Source organism: Lepidochelys kempii, chromosome 5 (genome assembly GCF_965140265.1).
Source record: "Lepidochelys kempii isolate rLepKem1 chromosome 5, rLepKem1.hap2, whole genome shotgun sequence".
NCBI lineage: Eukaryota > Metazoa > Chordata > Testudines > Cheloniidae > Lepidochelys > Lepidochelys kempii.
Genome location: NC_133260.1, coordinates 23,658,988 through 23,673,472, shown reverse-complemented (window position 1 = coordinate 23,673,472; position 14,485 = coordinate 23,658,988). Strand labels below are relative to the sequence as shown.

At 44.7% G+C, this 14,485-nt stretch overlaps 2 long non-coding RNA genes across 3 annotated transcripts in view; one reads left to right on the top strand and one right to left on the bottom strand.

Annotated features, from left to right (window-relative positions):
- Window positions 1-14,485, bottom strand: part of LOC140911185 (uncharacterized) — a 466,388-nt gene that overhangs the window by 405,115 nt on the left and 46,788 nt on the right. The gene's annotated exons all lie outside the window — the stretch shown is intronic.
- Window positions 1-14,485, top strand: part of LOC140911187 (uncharacterized) — a 40,419-nt gene that overhangs the window by 7,600 nt on the left and 18,334 nt on the right. The window contains exon 3 of one of the 2 annotated variants that reach the window (XR_012158858.1): window positions 1,718-1,855. The exons of the other annotated variant lie outside the window; for it this stretch is intronic. This is a non-coding gene — a long non-coding RNA (uncharacterized lncRNA). The remainder of the gene's footprint in view (window positions 1-1,717; window positions 1,856-14,485) is intronic. 2 annotated transcript variants of the gene reach the window in all.

Below are 14,485 nucleotides of genomic sequence, written 5' to 3'. Positions count from 1 at the left end.
ATCCAAGGTCTTGGAAAAAATTTGAAGGAGAAAGTACTTAAGGACATTGAAGTCAATGGTAAATGGGACAAAATACAACATGGTTTTACAAAAGGCAGATTGTGCCAAACCAACCTGATCTCCTCCTTTGAGAAAGTAACAGATTTTTTAGACAAAGGAAACGCAGTGGATCTAATTTACCTAGATTTCAGTAAGGTGTTTGATACAGTGCCACATGGGGAATTATTAGTTAAATTGGAAAAGATGGGGATCAATATGAAAATTGAAAGGTGGATAAGGAATTGGTTAAAGGGGAGACTACAGCAGGTCATACTGAAACGTGAACTGTCAGCCTGGAGGGAGGTTACCAGTGGAGTTCCTCAGGGATCGGTTTTGGGACCAATCTTATTTAATTTTTTATTACCGACCTCAGCACAAAAAGTGGGAGTGTGCTAATAAAGTTTGCGGATGATACAAAGCTGGGAGGTATTGCCAATTTAGAGAAGGACCGGGATATCCTACAGGAGGATCTGGATGACCTTGTAAACTGGAGTAATAGTAATACGATAAAATTTAATAGTGAGAAGTGTAAGGTCATGCATTTAGGGATTAATAACAAGAATTTTAGTTGTAAGATGGGGACGGATCAATTAGAAGTAACGGAGGAGGGGAAGGACCTTGGAGTATTGGTTGACCACAGGATGACTATGAGCAGCCAATGTGATATGGCCATGTAAAAAGTTAATGCGGTCTTGGGATGCATCAGGCGAGGTATTTCCAGTAGAGATAAGGAGGTGTTAGTACCATTATACAAGGCACTGGTGACACCTCATCTGGAATACTGAGTTTAAGAAGGATGAATTCAAACTGGAACAGGTACAGAGAAGGGCTACTAGGATGATCCAAGGAATGGAAAACCTGTCTTATGAAAGGAGACTCCAGGAGTTTGGCTTGTTTAGCCTAACCAAAAGAAGGCTGAGGGGAGATATGATTGCTCTCTATAAATATATCAGAGGGATAAATACCGGAGAGGGAGCAGAATTATTTAAGCTCAGTACCAATGTGGACAAAAGAACAAATGGATATAAACTGGCCACCAGGAAGTTTACACTTGAAATTAGATGAAGGTTTCTAACCATCAGAGGAGTGAAGTTCTGGAACAGCCTTCCAAGGAAAGCAGTGGGGGCAAAAGACCTATCTGGCTTCAAGATTCAACTCGATACATTTATGGAGGAGATGGTATGATGGGATAACATGATTTTTGCAATTAATTGATCTTTAACTATTCATGGTAAATAGGCCCAATGGCCTGTGATGGCATGTTAGATGGGGTGGGATCTGAGTTACCCAGGAAAGAATTCTCTGTAGTATCTGGCTGATAAATCTTGCCCACATGCTCAGGGTTCAGCTGATCACCATATTTGGGGTTGGGAAGGAATTTTCCTCCAGGGCAGATTGGAAGAGGTCCTGGGAGTTTTTCGCCTTCCTCTGTAGCATGGGACACAGGTCACTTGCTGGAGGATTCTCTGCATCTTGAAGTCTTTAAACCATGATTTGAGGACTTCAGTAGCTCAGACATAGGTGAGAGGTTTATTGCAGGAGTGGGTGGGTGAGATTCTGTGGCCTGCACTGTGCAGGAGGTCAGACTAGATGATCATAATGGTCCCTTCTGACCTTAATATCTATGAGTTTGCAAACTGTGGCCACAGGTCACATGACACTGGTTCCTCCTCTCCAGCTACTTCTGTAGGAATCCAGGTTCCTCTTTGCAACAAAAAGGCCACTGCTACTTCGAAGGAGACATGAAGCTGGTTTCTGCAACTGGTGCACAAGAGATGGGAACCAGGAAGAATGTGCAAAGCAGCACAGGAGGAAGGTAACATATGCAGGGGAGAGGCCACCAGGCAAAGTGCTAAAGGAGTATTCCTTCTCTAGGTGTATAGGTAAATAATAGATGAGATGCAAGCAGATGGCTCTTGAGAACATGTAACTTAGTTCTTGGATTTTGTAGGACCAGTAAAACATGTTGTTGTGTGTTACAAATGGCTTCCTCTAGTGGCTCTTTACAGGAAGCAGACTGATTAAATTTTCCAAAAAGAACAAAAGCACTTACGTTAAAGACACCTAAATGTTTCTTCTCCCACAATTTTCAGTTTAGCAATTATTATAGTTGCTACAGGGATGGCTCCATAAGCTCCTTACTTCTCTGTGTGAGTGCACAAGGTCACAATGTAGCCGTGATAGTAAGCACTATATCTGGTCGTATTTGTTTGCAGGGCCATGTCTTAAGCCAAGATTTTTTCAAACACTGCTCACTTCCACTTTGAAAATCTTGGCCTTAGATTTGAAGCTCCATCAGGCAGGGACTTTGTCTACTCCTTGTCCTGGGCAGAAAACTATATTACAACATTCAATAATAAACCCACACCCATCCATTTGATGAAGATGCAAAGTGTTACACTGCACTTTCCCACACAACAGTGGATCAGTGGTGGATATTGACAAAGCTGGGCTATAGGAAATGTTTAATTAGACACCTGGTCAGTTTTGGAGACCATAGAAAATGATTTTAAGATGAAAGGAAAATTCTTGAGACAGATGGACAAAAATCAAACTATTGCCCTCATAAAACTATAGAAGAAAAAGGCTGTTTTCTTAGGTGCTTATTATTATATTGTATCAAAGTTCTCTTTTTAAAAATTGTGCTGAGCCAGAGTGGGAAGCATCTCTGGGGTAGGGAGTGCTGAAATTATCACAGCAGTGATTTAAAACACTTTAAACATAAGACAAAACATTTAAACTTTTCAGTAACAATTCAGTATACGTCTCAAAGAAGTTGTGGCTCCTTATTAGTTTGTTAGTTAAAGTTCCTTAGTAAAACTAATTGTCTTCATTTTGCTCTAAAGCTGTACCCTTCAGCAAAAGTAATAGCTGAAAAAGAACAGCCGAAAACCCTCGCAGCAAACGTTGATTAAAACAGAAATTAAAATTAAAATATTACAGTTAGTGGTGCCATCTAGCTGCTGCACGGGCTGTAAGTTATATTACTTTCTATGATGATGGACGGTCGAAAAGGCAATATTTGTTCCTGCCAGTGCATTAATGTTGCATGACCCTTTCTAAAGTAGATTCTATAAATAATTCCTTAGGCTGAAAAATATTTGTTTCGGACTTAACAAATGAGAAAAGAAAGAGAGCTTCCCTGCTGATCATCTGTTGTTATATTTTGAATTCATTCAAACAACATTTTCCTCTTCCTTTCACTGCTCTGCTTTAAAAATCAGAAGCCATCAGGATCATACTTGTTCTGCTTCTTCCTCTGGTGAAAAGCATTTGTAAGAGTTAAGTTATTATTGAAACTGCTTCCTAAACTTTCACTTGTTGCATGCCCACACTTCTTCAATTAGCTTCCCTCCCCATTCCTCACCCCCAGGCTCTCCTGGTAAAAAATTTAATTGTTCATTCCACAAGATAGCTGGGGTGTTGCCTTAAGGCAGCTACCAGTGCCACTTGGAGAATAAGTGACCGGCTCTGCTCCCACTGGAGTCTATGGGAGTTTTGTTATTGACTTTACTGGGAAGGGAGCATGATTGGGATTCCATTTCCTTTTTAAATGGCCTCTCTCTATGGTCCCAAGGACCAGGAGAGAAATAACGGGTAATAATAATAACCTTGGATAGTTCTACACCACCTTTCAAAAGGAACATCTCAAAGGATTTTGCAAACAATGGAACAAGCCTCATAACAAGAACAAGTGAGGAATATTCTTCACGAACATTTCAGCACTTCTGATCATAGTTTCACTTTAGCAGTGTTCACCTCCCAACAAGATGTATAAGCCACATTGGACCTCTTGGAAGCTCAAGTCACCCAAAGATACAGGTTCACTTCTAAAACAAACCAGCACCTCTACAGGCACAGCTAGGTATTATGTAGGCATTTTATGCTATCTCATGATGCCCTCAGTTCTGGGCATCATGGAAAACACATACCTCTTTCTAGATTAGACAGTGCTGCATTCAGGAACAGACAGCCTACCTCCTCTCTGAATATGTTGGCACAATGTGAGCCCAAATAAGTCTTGTGGTTGTGATGGAGAGGTATCCTGGGCCCTGCCATGGCTCATGTGACCTGAAGTATTATGGGCTGCTAGCACTCAGGGGAGAGGGGATTATTGTTCAGATTCATACACAGCAAGTGTACATCTTACACACACCTGTAACTCAGCTTGAAGCGCATTACCCATTTGTCTTTTCCAGGAAACAGAGGGCACACCAGCAATACATGGCTAATGACCCCAACTGTCCACCATAAAGCAGCATCCCACACAGATATAATAGAGCATGAAATGCCCCAAAATGGCAAGAGAGTGCATTTAGATGCCTTCAGACTTCAGAAAATGGAGAGAGGCTTGTTGATTTCTGTAATATGAATGACCTAATCATCGGCGGAACCCTATTTCAACATCGTGAAATCCACAAGTTGACATGGTGTTCTCCAAATGGCAGAGATAAGAACCAGATTGACAATATGATAATCAATGGCAAATGGCAATGCTCACTGACAGATGTGAAAGTGAGAAGAGGTGCAGATGTTGGCAGCAACCGCCACCTTGTGACAACCTCCATCAAGCTAAAACTGAGAAGTGTGGGTCCACCAAACAAGGGACACAGATGTTATGACACTTACAAACTAAAGTCCCCTTAAATACAGAAAGCCTTCATTCTGCAGTTAAAGAACAGGTTTCAGGCATTTGCAGACCTTGATGAAGAGGAGGGGAATGCAGATGAGGAGATTAACAAGAAGTGGGACAAAGTAACAGCAATTTATAAACAGAGCAATGAAGCCTGTGTAGGCTACAGGCAGAAGAGAAAGAAGGAGTGGATTACACCCAGCACATGGAACGCCATAGAAACCAGACAAGCCCTGAAGAAAAAAGTTTTAGACACAAAATCCCAGAAGCTAAAGGACAAATACCGTGAGCAGTACAGCAAGGCACAGTGGGAGGTCAAACACCTTGTGAGAGTGGACAAGTGACATTATATTGATAATCTGGCAACACAAGCAGAGGATGCAGCCGCTCGTGGTGAATAAGGAACTATCTACAAAATGACGCGGCTTATCAGCGGAAAATGGCAGACGCCAACAAACACTTTCATTAGGGACAAACAAGGCCACCTACAGTGTGAGGGATAGCTCAGTGGTTTGAGCAGTGGCCTGCTAAACCCAGAGTTGTGAGTTCAATCTTTGAGGGGGCCACTTAGGATCTGGGGCAAAAATTAGGGATTGGTCCTGCTTTGAGCATGGGGTTGTACTAGATGATCTCCTGAGGTCCCTTCCAACCCTGATATTCTATGATTCTACAATGACAGAAAAAGAACACAAAATATACTGGACAGAGCATTTCAAAGAATTGCTGAACAGAAAGCCATCTAAAGAGGAAGCAAACATCCAGGAGGGAAATGAGGATCTTGATAGAACACAGACACCCCAACTAAAGAAGAGATCATTCAAGCCATCAAATCCTTAAAAAATGTGAAAGCTCCTGGCAAGGATAACTTGAATACAGAATTGTTCAAGGTAAATCCTGAGTTAGCAGCAAGTCTGGGAAAAAGTGCCAGATGAGTGGACCAATGGGGTTATAGTGAAGATACCAAAGAAAGGAACTCTCAGTGATTGTAATAACTGGCACAGTTACACACTTTTATCTGTGCCAAGCAAAGTATTGTGTAAGATCATAGCCCATTATATATCAGAGGCAGTTGATAGCATCCTCACAAAAGGGCAAGCCAGTTTTCAGACAGGGCATGGATGCACAAACCAGATCTTCACTCTACGAAACATAATAGAACAATGCTTAAAATGGCAACAGCAACTCTACAGGCATCGACTTTGAGAAGGCTTTTGATAGCATTCACAGGACCAGCCTATGGAGCATTCTGCAGGCATATGGAATTCCTTTCCGTATAATCAAGATCAAAAGCTTTTATTCCAACTTTACATGCAGTGTTGATTACAGTGAACTCAGTTTTGAAGTCAGAACAGGAGTACGTCAGAGGTGTGACATGTCTGGAATCCTCTTCAGCTTTCTCATTGACTGGGTAATGCAGCGTACAACAGAAGATATGCCAAGAGGCATTAAATGGACACCCTTCTCATCCCTTCAAGACCTGGACTTCGCAGATGATCCTGCTCTCCTATCACATACCCAACATCATATACAAGAAAAAACAACTCGACTCAATGCATGAAGCTAGCAAATTGGACTGAAAAATCAATTGCAATAAGACAGATATCATGACCTTTAATATTGCCTCACCATCACCAGTATGGAGGGAGGATTATGGTCTCACCAATGTAGAAACATTCACACACTTGGGCAGCACCATCAGCAAGGAAGATGGAACAAGCCAGGACATGCGGAACAAAATCAATAAAGCCAGGAACACCTTCAGGAGCTTAAATACAGTCTGGAAATCATCAAAATACAACTCCAAAACCAAACTCAATATTTATCAAAACTGCGTATTTTCAACACTACTTTCAGTGCAGAATGCTGGGAAATGAGAAAGTATGACATGTCCAAACTGCCATCATTCCATACAACCTGCCTCAGAAAAATCCTCTGTATCCTTTGGCCCAGAACAATCTCAAACCAAGATCTATTGACACAGTGCAGCCAAGAGGATCTGAGCACCATCATTGCCAGGAGACGTTGGAGATGGATTGGCCATGTGCTTCCGATGGAAACTGATCCATCACCAGAGTAGCAATAAGATGGAGGCCGCCCGAAAACAACATGGCAAAGAGCTGTAGAAGCCGAGCTGAAAAACCTGGGGCACAGCTGGGGAACAACTGAAAAACTTGCCAGAAACAGAAAGGAGTGGGGGGAGCTTCATTGCTGCCCTAAACGCCAGAGGCGTAATGGGAACATGATGATGATGAGACTTCAGGAAACTATCACAGGTCTCTGAAACAGTTAATGGGATATCCTTGGAATGTTGCATGCTACACATCACCATCAGATTTGTGCTACCTTTGCCTGAGGGAGCTAATACCAATGCAGTCATCCCTCCAGAGCATGAGGAGTTAATGGTGGTGGTGTTATGACAGTAGGAACAGGAAGCAAATGGACAGGTCAGAGGGCAGTGACAGACCCCAGGGTTCTTAATGTAAGGACAATAAAGGACAAGCTGTTGCCACCATCTCTGTCAGTAAAAAATAAACCAAAATCATTTGAAGAGGACGAGTGCACACAGATGGTTATGGTACACAGAGGCAGCATTCATCAGGGCAGTGAGTCATGCTGGAAGTGATTTGCAAAGAAAGTCAGATACATTCATATTCATAGATTATAAGGCCAGAAGCGACCATTAGATCATCTAGCCTGACCTCCCGCATATCACAGGCCATTAAGTTTCACCCAGTTACCCTTGTACTGAGCCCAATAACTTGTGTTAGATGAAAGCAGACCTCCCAGAGAGGCGCCCAGTCTTGACTTGAAGAAACATAGTTCCTTTGAGTCTACAGTGCCCATTGTGGGTGATGGGGAAAAGTGTTGTACTAGTATTTACTTGCGGCTGCCACCTTAGAAGTTGGCTGCCTATGCCAGCCACTGCCTCTCTGGACAGGGGCACTTTGAGATGCAGAGAAGCAGCAGCAATGGACCAAGATTGGGACAGAAGTTGGGACTGTGTCTGTTGTGGAGCCTGGTTGGCATTAGGTGAATGTTGTGAGACAGTGGTGTCCATTAGAGAAGGCAAGTCTGGGTTGTATTCTCCAGGAGATCTGTTGGGCCTGGAGAACATGTTCTATTTAGTGTAGAAGGGTGATGGTTGTCTGAAGGAGACACCCACCATCCTTACAGTGTTTTCTTCCCACACAGAGGCCTTGGGCCAACCTATGTTAAAGCATGCCAACTCATCTGGACAGATGAGCTGCTGCCCCACTGGTGTGCATACAGACACGAGGAAGCATTAAAGTCACAGACACGCATTCACCTAAATCTCTTTCCACTGTATTGGCTGAACAGTACATTGGGTTGGCTTTTCTAAAAGACCCATACTAATTCTATGAGGTTTGGAGATGCGGAAGAAGTGGAGCATCTCTGTAGGACAGCTGACTCCTCAAACCTGGAGAGGCTGGAGTAGGGGTAGGATAAGGTCTTTGTTAACATGGAAAGAGTGATAATGCAGCTGCTGTTGCATACTAAAGAAAGCATCATGTACCACTCTGAGTTTGTGGCCTGAGGCTTAGCTGTGAAAATTAACAATCATGTTATTGATGCTTCCCTGCTCCTTGACTCCCCATCTGAAGAATGAAGTGTGGATTGCAGACTGCTGCGCTGGGCATCACAAAATGCGGAAGAGATGGCCAGCCCTCTGTGGAGATAGAGGCGGTTAGGGACTATTTAGAAAAGCTGGACGTGCACAAGTCCATGGGGCCGGACGAGTTGCATCCGAGAGTGCTGAAGGAATTGGCGGCTGTGATTGCAGAGCCACTGGCCATTATCTTTGAAAACTCGTGGCGAACCGGGGAAGTCCCGGATGACTGGAAAAAGGCTAATGTAGTGCCAATCTTTAAAAAAGGGAAGAAGGAAGATCCTGGGAACTACAGGCCAGTCAGCCTCACCTCAGTCCCTGGAAAAATCATGGAGCAGGTCCTCAAAGAATCAATCCTGAAGCACTTGCATGAGAGGAAAGTGATCAGGAACAGCCAGCATGGATTCACCAAGGGAAGGTCATGCCTGACTAATCTAATCGCCTTTTATGATGAGATTACTGGTTCTGTGGATGAAGGGAAAGCAGTGGATGTATTGTTTCTTGACTTTAGCAAAGCTTTTGACACGGTCTCCCATAGTATTCTTGTCAGCAAGTTAAGGAAGTATGGGCTGGATGAATGCACTATAAGGTGGGTAGAAAGCTGGCTAAATTGTCGGGCTCAATGGGTAGTGATCAATGGCTCCATGTCTAGTTGGCAGCCGGTATCAAGTGGAGTGCCCCAAGGGTCGGTCCTGGGGCCGGTTTTATTCAATATCTTCATAAATGATCTGGAGGATGGTGTGGATTGCACTCTCAGCAAATTTGCGGATGATACTAAACTGGGAGGAGTGGTAGATACGCTGGAGGGGAGGGATAGGATACAGAAGGACCTAGACCAATTGGAAGATTGGGCCAAAAGGAATCTGATGAGGTTCAATAAGGATAAGTGCAGGGTCCTGCACTTAGGACGGAAGAACCCAATGCACAGCTACAGACTAGGGACCGAATGGCTAGGCAGCAGTTCTGCAGAAAAGGACCTAGGGGTGACAGTGGACGAGAAGCTGGATATGAGTCAGCAGTGTGCCCTTGTTGCCAAGAAGGCCAATGGCATTTTGGGATGTATAAGTAGGGGCATAGCGAGCAGATCGAGGGACGTGATCGTTCCCCTCTATTCGACATTGGTGAGGCCTCATCTGGAGTACTGTGTCCAGTTTTGGGCCCCACACTTCAAGAAGGATGTGGATAAATTGGAGAGAGTCCAGCGAAGGGCAACAAAAATGATTAGGGGACTGGAACACATGAGTTATGAGGAGAGGCTGAGGGAGCTGGGATTGTTTAGCCTGCAGAAGAGAAGAATGAGGGGGGATTTGATAGCTGCTTTCAACTACCTGAAAGGGGGTTCCAAAGAGGATGGCTCTAGACTGTTCTCAATGGTAGCAGATGACAGAACGAGGAGTAATGGTCTCAAGTTGCAGTGGGGGAGGTTTAGATTGGATATTAGGAAAAACTTTTTCACTAAGAGGGTGGTGAAACACTGGAATGCGTTACCTAGGGAGGTGGTAGAATCTCCTTCCTTAGAGGTTTTTAAGGTCAGGCTTGACAAAGCCCTGGCTGGGATGATTTAACTGGGAATTGGTCCTGCTTCGAGCAGGGGGTTGGACTAGATGACCTTCTGGGGTCCCTTCCAACCCTGATATTCTATGATTCTATGATAGGTGCCTTATCCCAGTGATGACAGACATTGGGATGGTGGTCAGGATAATGTCATCCTGGGAAGTCAGCTCAAGGGCACTCTGAATGTGTTCTGCAGCCCCCCACATTGCAAGAAGACTTTCAGCCATCTTCTATCGCTGGCAGAGGCATCTCCACTTTTTCTTCAAGGCTCTTGTCCCTGCTGACCAGACCATTAATTTACAGCCTGGGTCCACAGCCAGTCCCTCACAACTCAGCTCCATTGCCTGGACTTGTGGCCACAGAGATTTTCACTGCGCAGCAAGCTCCTCTATAAGATCAGTCATCATTTGAGGAATTCATTTTGTGTGGAAAGAAAGGGAGGACTTGTGGCACCTTAGAGACTAACAAATTTATTTGAGCATAAGCTTTTGTGAGCTACAGCAAGAAATTTGTTAGTCTCTAAGGTGCCACAAGTACTCCTTTTCTTTTTGTGGATACAGACTAACACGGCTGCTACTCTGAAACCTGTCATTTTGAGTGGAGTCTCTGCCCTCAGGCCTGGAGCCATCCCCGGACACAGAGGCTGCTGCTGCAGCCATTCTGTAGGTTCTGGTCTCAAGAATCTTTTGAAAAGCTCCACCATTTGCAGCACATCTGTGCATGCAGCTATCAGTCACACATGTTAATGACAGGTTTCAGAGTAGCAGCCATGTTAGTCTGTATTCGCAAAAAGAACAGGAGTACTTGTGGCACCTAAGAGACTAACAAATTTATTTGAGCATAAGCTTTTGTGGGCTACAGCCCACTTCCTTGGATGCATGCAATGGAAAATACAGTAGGACAATTTTATATACACAGAGAACATGAAACAATGGGTGTTACCATACACACTATAACGAGAGTGATCAGTTAAGGTGAGCTATTACCAGCAGGAGAAAAAAAAAAACCTTTTGTAGTGATAATAAAGATGGGCCATTTCCAGCAGTTGACAAGAACGTGTGAGGAACAGTAGGGGGAAAAAATAAACATGGGGAAATAGTTTTACTTTATGTAATGACACATCCTCTCCCAGTCTTTATTCAAGCCTAATTTAATGGTGTCAAGTTTGCAAATTAATTCCAATTCAGCAGTCTCTCCGAGTCTGTTTTTGAAGTTTTTTTGTTGAAGAATTGCCACTTTTAGATCTGTAATCGAGTGACCAAAGAGACTGAAGTGTTCTCCAACTGATTTTTGAATATTATAATTCTTGACATCTGATTTGTGTCCATTTATTCTTTTACGTAGAGACTGTCCAGTTTGGCCAAAATACATGGCAGAGGGGCATTGCTGGCACATGATGGCATATATCACATTGGTAGACATGCAGGTGAACGAGCCCCTGATAGTGTGGTTGATGTGATTAGGCCCTCTGATGGTGTCCCCTGAATAGATATGTGGACACAGTTGGCAATGGGCTTTGTTGCAAGGATAGGTTTCTGGGTTAGTGGTTCTGTTGTGTGGTGTGTGGTTGCTGGTGAGTATTTGCTTCAGGTTGGGGGGCTGTCTGTAAGCAAGGACTGGCCTGTCTCCCAAGATCTATGAGAGTGATGGGTCGTCCTTCAGGATAGGTTGTAGATCCTTGATGATGCGTTGGAGAGGTTTTAGACGGGGGCTGAAGGTGATGGCTAGTGGCGTTCTGTTATTTTCTTTGTTGGGCGTGTTCTGTAGTAGGTAACTTCTGGGTACTCTTCTGGCTTTGTCAATCTGTTTCTTCACTTCAACAGGTGGGTATTGTAGCGGTAAGAATATCTTGTAGGTGTTTGTCTCTGTCTGAGGGGGTGGAGCAAATGTGGTTGTATCATAGAGCTTGGCTGTAGACAATGGATCGTGTGGTATGGTCTGGATGAAAGCTGGAGGCATGTAGGTAAGTATAGCAGTCAGTAGGTTTCCGGTATAGGGTGGTGTTTATGTGACCATCGCTTATTAGCACTGTAGTGTCCAGGAAGTGGATCTCTTGTGTGGACTGGTCCAGGCTGAGGTTGATGGTGGGATGGAAATTGTTGAAATCATGGTGGAACTAAATTAGGCTTGAATAAAGACCGGGAATGGAAGTGTCATTACACAAAGGAAAACTATTTCCTCATGTTTATTTATTTATTTATTCCCCATGTTTATTCAAGTTGCAGTGGGGGAGGTTTAGATTGGATATTAGGAAAAACTTTTTCACTAAGAGGGTGGTGAAACACTGGAATGCGTTACCTAGGGAGGTGGTAGAATCTCCTTCCTTAGAGGTTTTTAAGGTCAGGCTTGACAAAGCCCTGGCTGGGATGATTTAACTGGGAATTGGTCCTGCTTTGAGCAGGGGGTTGGACTAGATGACCTTCAGGGGTCCCTTCCAACCCTGATATTCTATGATTCTATGATTTTTCCCCCATACTGTTCCTCACACTTTCTTGTCAACTGCTGCAAATGGCCCATCTTTATTATCACTACAAAAGGTTTTTTTTCTCCCCTGCTGGTAATAGCTCACCTTAACTGATCACTCTTGTTATAGTGAGTATGGTAACACCCATTGTTTCGTGTTCTCTGTGTATATAAAATTGTCCTACTGTATTTTCCACTGCATGCATCTGAGGAAGTGGGCTGTAGCCCACAAAAGCTTATGCTCAAATAAATTTGTTAGTCTCTAAGGTGCCACAAGTACTCCTGTTCTTTTTACATGTTATTGATTGATTAGCATATGCTAATAGCCCCAGATGGGCAAAGGTGCTCAACCTGGAGTGAGTGGAATCAGCTGAGAAGATTTTGAACTTGGTTGCGTATTTGGGACCCTGTGCAGGAGCCAGGGCTGGCTCTAGGATTTTTGCCACCCCAAGGAAAAAAATTTTTGGCCACCCCCGATCTTTTTTTGTGCCCCCTCACCCGCAGCTCTGCCCCAACTCCGCTCCTTCCCAACCCCTTCCCCAAATCCCCGGCCCCGCCTCCTCCCCCGGGCTTGCCGCAGTTCCCCCCACACAACCCCCCGCCCTAGCTCACCTCCGCTCCCCCTGCTCTCCTGAACACACCGCCGCTCCGCTTCTCCCCGCTCCCTCTCAGGCGAGGGAGAGGCAGCGTGTTTAGGGGAGCAGGCAGAGCGGAGGTGAGCAAGGGTGGGGGGGGAAATAATGTGGGGGTAGAGGAACCGCTCCCCACCCCCGCTCACCTCCGCTCCACCACCGCCGCCTCCCCCGAGCGCGCCGCCGCTTGGCTTCTCCTCTCTCCCTCCCTCCCAGGCTTGCCGCGCGAAACAGCTGTTTGGCGTGTGGCAAGCCTGGGATGGGGGAGAGAAGCGGACCGGCTGCGGCGCGCTCAGGGGAGAAGACAGAGGCGGGGCGGAGGCGAGCTGGGGCGGCGGGGGCACATTTCTAGGGGCGGGATGGCCGGCGCTGGAATGCCGCCCCTCAAAATGTGCAGCCCCAAGCACCTGCTTGTTTTGCCGGGTGCCTAGAGCCGGCCCTGGCAGGAGCAACACTTAGATCCCTTACCATCCCTAACACCAGAAAGTAGATTATAGACTGTGCCTTTGCCAGACACATCAGCAAACTAGGTGAGTTAGAGGGAGAAATGATGAGAATGGGGCAGATATACGTTCAGGGACATACACGACTACACAATGCTGCTTTGGACCTTCTGTGCTGACATGTGGCCAGGCAAGGCTCAGACAAAGCATTCCACAGCAGCCACTTAATGAACACCTTCTTGTGAAACAATTATTTCTGCTTTTAAATGCTTGGGAGCAGCTCAGATAGGACTGTGATGGAAGCTATGCAAGCACCTAGCTTGAGAAAGGAGTGCAGCTTTTCTTCTCCTTGCAGACATAGCTTGTGTGTGCAGGAGTGGTATCACAAAGTGGTATCTTTCACTAGGCTAGATATTTACCTTAAGTCCTCATAATCAGCAAAGCATCCCTTGTAAATTATTTGCCAGCAAGTCTCTGGGCATTGTAGGCTTTCATGTTTACTGATTTACATGCAACCAGAGAGTCAATGCTGAATTCCTCCCATTCAGCATCCCTTAGACAAGCGTCTGTGCTTCTCTTTTCCCACTAGGAATAACTACAGAGACACAATAGTTTTTTCCACTTTCCTCATTATACCAGGGTCAGGAAAGCATTTCAAACCATCAAAATCTCCAAAGTGCAGGAAGCTACATACACCACAGTCTGGAGTGTGGGTTCAGCTTGAGTGAGTATGCAGATGCTTCTCCAAAGCTTATCTGAACTAGCCAAACCTACTAAATTTACAAAGCTGGGCTGGACATTTTATGAGAACAGGATCTCTCACAAAATTTTCAGCATTTCCTTGCCTAACCAGCAACACTTGAAAGCAACTTCTCATTTGCAGCCCCAGCTAGAACCTTGAAATGGAAAAAAAATGGATCACAACATTTCAGAATCCTACAAGAATTCAGTGAGACTTAGTTCCTAGAAATAATTGAAGGTTGAGATGATTAGTAGGGGGGATTATTACTTTTTCCCCCAATCCAATTCACCCTTCTTTAAATTGCACCAAAAAAACCCTTCCCCATGGTAACCTATTCTCTCATTTCAAATA